Source organism: Nycticebus coucang, chromosome 14, assembly GCF_027406575.1.
Source record: "Nycticebus coucang isolate mNycCou1 chromosome 14, mNycCou1.pri, whole genome shotgun sequence".
Lineage (NCBI taxonomy): Eukaryota > Metazoa > Chordata > Mammalia > Primates > Lorisidae > Nycticebus > Nycticebus coucang.
The window spans coordinates 63506673-63513929 of NC_069793.1; positions in this window are offsets into that span (position 1 = coordinate 63506673).

Consider the following 7257-nt stretch of genomic DNA (forward strand, 5'->3'; position numbering starts at 1 on the left):
GATGGCTTCACACCAGAATTCGATCAAACCTTCAAGGAAAAGCTTATTCCTGTACTGCAGAAATTATGCCAAAATATTGAGGAAGAAGGAATCTTCCCCCAACACATTCTATGAAGCAAATATCACCCTGATACCAAAACCAGGAAAAGACCCAAACGAAAAGGAGAATTTCAGACCAATCTCACTCATGAATATAGATGCAAAAATTCTCAACAAAATCCTAGCCAATAGATTACAGCTTATCATCAAAATAGTCATTCATCATGATCAAGTAGGCTTCATCCCAGGGATGCAAGGCTGGCTTAACATACGCAAGCCCATAAACGTTATCCACCATATTAACAGAGGCAAAAATAAAGATCACATTATCTTCTCAATAGATGCAGAAAAAGCATTTGATAAAATCTAGCATCCTTTTCAATTAGAACACTGAAGAGTATAGGCATAGGTGGCACATTTCTAAAACTGATTGGAGCTATCTATGACAAACCCACAGCTAATATTTTACTGAATGGAGTAAAACTGAAAGCTTTTCCCCATAGAACTAGAACCAGACAAGGTTGACCTCTGTCACCTTTACTATTCAACATAGTGCTGGAAGTTCTAGCCAATACAATTAGGCAAGACAAGGAAATAAAGGGAATCCAAATGGGAGCAGAGGAGGTCAAACTCTCCCTCTTTGCTGACGACATGATCTTATACTTAGAGAACCCCAAAGACTCAACCACAAGACTCCTAGAAGTCATCAAAAAATACACTAATGTTTCAGGATATAAAATCAATGTGAACAAGTCAGTAGAATTTGTATATGCCAATAACAGTCAAGATGAGAAGCTAATTAAGGACACAACTCCCTTCACCATAGTTTCAAAGAAAATGAAATAACTAGGAATATACCTAACGAAGGAGGTGAAGGACCTCTATAAAGAAAATTATGAAATCCTCAGGAATGAAATAGCAGAGGATATTAACAAATGGAAGAACATACCATGCTCATGGATGGAAAGAATCAACATTGATAAAATGTCTATACTTCCCAAAGCAATCTACCTATTCAATGCCATTCCTATCAAAATATCAACGTTGTACTTTCAAGATTTGGAGAAAATGATTCTGCATTTTGTACGGAACCAGAAAAAAACTCGTATAGCTAAGGCAGTTCTTAGTAATAAAAATAAAGCTGGGGGCATCAGTATACCAGATTTTAGTCTGTACTACAAAGCCATAGTGATCAAGACAGCATGGTATTGGCACAAAAACAGAGACATAGACACTTGGAATCGAATTGAAAACCAGGAAGTGAAACTAACATCTTACAACCACCTAATCTTCAATAAACCAAACAAGAACATACCTTGGGGGAAAGACTCCCTATTCAATAAATGATGTTGGGAAAACTGGATGTCTACATGTAAAAGACTGAAACTGGACCCACACCTTTCCCCACTCACAAAAATTGATTCAAGATGGATAAAGGACTTAAATTTAAGGCATGGAACAATAAAAATCCTCCAAGAAAGCATAGGAAAAACACTGGAAGATATTGGCCTGGGGAAGGACTTCATGAAGAAGACTGCCATGGCAATTGCAACAACAACAAAAATAAACAAATGGGACTTCATTAAACTGAAAAGCTTCTGTACAACTAAGGAGACAATAACCAAAGCAAAGAGACAACCTACACAATGGGAAAGGATATTTGCATATTTTCAATCAGACAAAAGCTTGATAACTAGGATCTATAGAGAACTCAAATTAATCCACATGAAAAAAGAGCATTAATCCAATATATCAATGGGCAAGAGAAATGAATAGAACCTTCTCTAAAGATGACAGATGAATGGCTAACAAACATATAAAAAAAGTTCATCATCTCTATATATTAGAGAAATGAAAATCAAAACAACCCTGAGATATCATCTAACCCCAGTGAGAATGGTCCACATCACAAAATCTCAAAACTGCAGATGCTGGTGCTGATTTGGAGAGAAAGGAACACTTTTACACTGCTGGTGGGACTGCAAACTAGTACAACCTTTCTGGAAGTAAGTATGGAGAAACCTCAAAGCACTCAAGCTAGACCTCTCATTTAATCCTGCAATCCCATTACTGGGCATCTACCCAGAAGGAAAAAAATCCTTTTATCATAAGGACACTTGTACTAGACTGTTTATTGCAGCTCAATTTACAATCGCCAAAATGTGGAAACAGCCTAAATGCCCACCAACCCAGGAATGGATTAACAAGCTGTGGTATACGTATACCATGGAGTACTATTCAGCTATTAAAAAAAATGTAGACTTTACATCCTTCGTATTAACTTGGATAGAAGTGGAAGACATTATTCTCAGTAAAGCATCACAAGAATGGAGAATCATGAATCCTATGTACTCAATGTTCATATGAGGACAATTAATGACAATTAAGGTTATGGGGGGAGGATAAGCAGAAAGTGTGATGGAGGAAGGGGGTGGGGCCTTGGTGTGTGTCACACTTTATAGGGGCAAGACACGATTGCAAGAGGGATTTTGCCTAACAATTGCAATCAATGTAACCTGGCTTATTGTACCCTCAATGAATCCCCAACAATAAAAAAAAAAAAAATTAAAAAAAAAAGAAAGAGATCCATTACCTACAAAGGGAAGAATATTAGAATGACTTCAGATCTCTCTGCTGAAACTTTTCAAGCCAGAAGAGGGTGATCATGGACTTTTAACCTCCTAAACGAAAATCACTTTCAACCACGGATCCTGTATCTAGCTAAACTGAGTTTCATTTGTGATGGAGAAATTAAATACACTAATGACATTCATATGTTGAAACATCTCTTCAGAATATTTTCAGACCTATACTCCATAATAGCCAGCCCAATCCTCTACAACAAAAGTAAACTCACTCAGAAACTTTTGATCAAACTCAAACTTCCACAGTGGCGAAAGGATTAAAAATGTCCACTGGACTTTCAAAAAACTCGATACCCAAAATTTTACCAGACTTATCAATATTCTCCATTAATGTGAATGGCTTAAACTGTCCTCTAAAGAGGCATAGGTTAACTGACTGGATACAAAAATTCAGGGCAGATATTTCTTGCATACAAGAGTCACATCTTACCTTAAAATATAAATATAGACTTAGGGTGAAAGGATGGTCATCCATATTTCAGGCAAATGGTAATCAGAAAAAAGCAGGTGTTGCAATTTTATTTGGAGATAACAATAGGTTTTAAACCAACAAAAGGAAAGAAGGATAAGAATGGTCACTTCACATCTGATAAGTGTAATACTCAATATGATGAGATTACAATTATTAATATCTATGGACCCAACCAGAATGCACCTCAATTTATAAGAGAAACTCTAACAGACAGGAGCAACTTGATTTCCTCCAGCTCCATAATAGTTGGAGATTTCAACACTCCCTTGGCAGTGTTGGAATGATCCTCCAATAAGAAGCTGAGCAGGGCGGCGCCTGTGGCTCGGTCGGTAAGGCGCCGGCCCCATATGCCGAGGGTGGCGGGTTCAAGCCCAGCCCCGGCCAAACTGCAACAAAAAAATGGCTGGGCGTTGTGGCGGGCGCCTGTGGTCCCAGCTGCTGGGGAGGCTGAGGCAAGAGAATCGCGTAAGCCCAGGAGTTGGAGGTTGCCGTGAGCCGTCTGATGCCACAGAACTCTACCAGAGGGTGGTACAGTGAGACTCTGTCTCTACAAAAAAAAAAAAAAAAAAAAAAAGCTGAGCAAAGAAATCTTAGATTTAAACCTAATCATCCAACATTTGAATTTAGCAGACATCTACAGAACATTTCATCCAACAAAACTGAATACACATACTTCTCATCAGCCCATGGAACATACCCCAAAATTGATCACATCTTAGGTCACAAGTCTAACCTCAGTAAATTTAAAGGAATAGAAATTATTACTTGCATCTTCTCAGACCACCGTGGAATAAAAGTTGAGCTCAGTAACAACAGGAATCTGCATACTCATACAAAAACATGGAAGTTAAATAACCTTATGCTGAATGATAGCTGGGTCAGAGATGAGATTAAGAAGGAAATTGCCAAATTTTTGGAACAAAACAACAATGAAGACACGAATTATCAGAACCTCTGGGATACCGCAAAGGCAGTCCTAAGAGGGAAATTTGTAACACTGCAAGCCTTCCTCAAGAGAACGAAAAGAGAGGAAATTAACAACTTAATAGGACATCTCAAGCAACTGGAAAAGGAAGAACATTCCAACCCCAAACTCAGTAGAAGAAAAGGAATAACCAAAATTAGAGCAGAATTACATGAAATTGAAAACAAAAGTATTATACGACGGATCAATAAATCAAAAATTCGGTTTCTTGAAAAGGTCAATAAAATAGATAAAACTTTGGCTAACCTAACCAGAAAGAAAAAGAGTAAAATCTCTAATCTCATTAATCAGAAATGACAAAGACGAAATAACAACAGACTCCTCGGAAATTAAAAAAATCCTTAATGAATATTACAAGAAAATTTATTCTCAAAATTATGAAAATCTGAAGGAATTTGACCAATACTAGGAAGCACATCACCTTCCAAGACTTAGCTAGACTCAAGTGAAATTTTTGAACAGGCCCTTATCAAGTTCTGAAATAGCATCAACCATACAAAACCTCCCTAAAAAGAAAAGCCTGTGACCAGGTGGCTTCAAGTCAGAATTCTACCAAATGTTTAAAGAGGAATTAGTACCTATATTACACAACCTGTTCCGAAATGTAGAAAAAGAAGGAAGACTACCCAACACATTCTATGAAGCAAACATCACCCTGATCCCCAAACCAGGAAAAGACCCCAAAAGAAAAGAAAATTATAGACCAATATCACTAATGAATATAGATGCAAAAATACTCAACATGATCCTAACAAACAGAATCCAGCAACACATCAAACAAATTGTACATCATGACCAAGTCGGTTTTATCCCAGGATCTCAAGGCTGGTTCAATATCCATAAGTCTATAAGTATAATTCAGCACATAAACAAATTAAAAAACAAAGACCATATGAGTCCCTCAATTGATGCAGAAAAGGTTTTGATAATATACAGCATCCCTTCATGATCAGAACACTTAAGAAAAATTGGTATAGAAGGGACATTTCTTAAACTGATAGAGGCCATGTACAGCAAACACACAGCCAATATCGTATTGAATGGAGTCAAATTGAAATCATTTCCATTCAGATCAGGAACCAGACAAGGCTGCCCATTGTCTCCACTGCTCTTTAACATTGTAATGGAAGTTTTAGCCACTGAAATTAGGGAAGAAAAGGCGATCAAGGGTATCCATATAGGGTCAGAAGAGATCAAACTTTTGCTCTTTGCAGATGATATGATTGTATATCTGGAAAACACCAGGGATTCTACTATAAAACTCTTAGAAGTGATCAAGAAATATAACAGCCTCTCAGGTTACAAAATCAACATTCATAAATCGGTAGCCTTTATATATACCAACAATAGTCAAGCTGAAAATACAATTAACAACTCTATTCCATTCACAGTAGTGCCAAAGAAGATGAAGTATTTGGGAGTTTATCTAACAAAGGACATGAAAGATCTCTATAAAGAGAACTATGAAACTCTAAGAAAAGAAATAGCTGAAAATGTTAACAAATGGGAAAATGTACCATGCTCATGGCTGGGAAAATCAACATTCTTAAAATGTCCATACTACCCAAAGCAATATATAATTTTAATGCAATCCCTATTAAAGCTCCACTGTCATAATTTAAAGATCTTGAAAAAACAATACTTCGTTTTATATGGAATCAGAAAAAAACCTCGAATAGCCAAGACATTACTCAGAAATAAAAACAAAGCATGAGGAATCATGCTACCAGACCTCAGACCATACTACAAATCAATAGTGATCAAAACAGCATGGTGCTGGCACAAAAACAGAGAAGTAGATGTCCAGAACAGAATAGAGAACCAAGAGATGTATCCAGCTACTTAGCATTATTTGATCTTTGACAAGCAATTTAAAAACATTCAGTGGGGAAAAGAGTCCCTATTTAACAAATGGTGCTGGGTAAACTGGCTGGCAACCTGTAGAAGACTGAAACTGGACCCACACCTTTCACCCTTAACTAAGATAGACTCTCACTGGATTAAAGATTTAAACTTAAGACATGAAACTATAAAAATACTAGAGGAGAGTGCAGGGAAAACCCTTGAAGAAATCGTTCTGGGTCAGTATTTTATGAGGAGGACCCCCCAGGCAATTGAAGCAGTTCAAAAATACACTACTGGGACTTGATCAAACTAAAAAGCTTCTGCACAGCCAAGAACACAGTAAGTAAAGCAAGCAAACAGCCCTCAGAATGGGAGAAGATATTTCCAGCTTATGTCTCCAACAAAGGTTTACTAACCAGAATCCACAGAGAACTCAAACGTATAAGCAACAAAAGAACAAGTGATCCCGTCACAGGCTGGACAAGGGACTTGAAGAGAAACTTCACTGAAGAAGACAGGCACATGGCCTACAGACATATGAAAAAATGCTCATTATCTTTAATCATCAGAGAAATGCAAATCAAAACTACTTTGAGATATTATCTAACTTCAGTAAGATTAGCCTATATCACAAAATCCCAAGACCAGAGATGTTGGCATGGATGTGGAGAAAAGGGAACACTTCTACACTGCTGGTGGGAAAGCAAATTAATACATTCCTTTTGGAAAGATGCTTAGAGAACACTTAGAGATCTAAAAATAGATCTGCCATTCAATCCTATAATTCCTCTACTAGGCATATACCCAGAAGACCAAAATTCACATCATAACAAAGATATTTGTACCAGAATGTTTATTGCAGCCAAATTCATAATTGCTAAGTCATGGAAAAAGCCCAAGTGCCCAACGATCCATGAATGGATCAATAAATTGTGGTATATGTACACCATGGAATACTACGCAGCCTTAAAGAAAGATGGAGACTTTACCTCTTTCATGTTTACATAGATGGAGCTGGAACATATTCTTCTTAGTAAAGTATCTCAAGAATGCAAGAAAAAGTATCCAGTGTACTCAGCCCTACTATGAAACTAATTTATGGCTTTCACATGAAAGCTATAACCCAGTTATAACCCAAGGATAAGGAGAAGGGGTAGGAAGGGGAGAGGTGGGAAGAAAGAGGGTGATTGGTGGAATTACACCTGCGGTGCATCTTACAAGGGTATATGTGAAACTCAGTAAATGTAGAATGTAAATGTCTTAACACAATA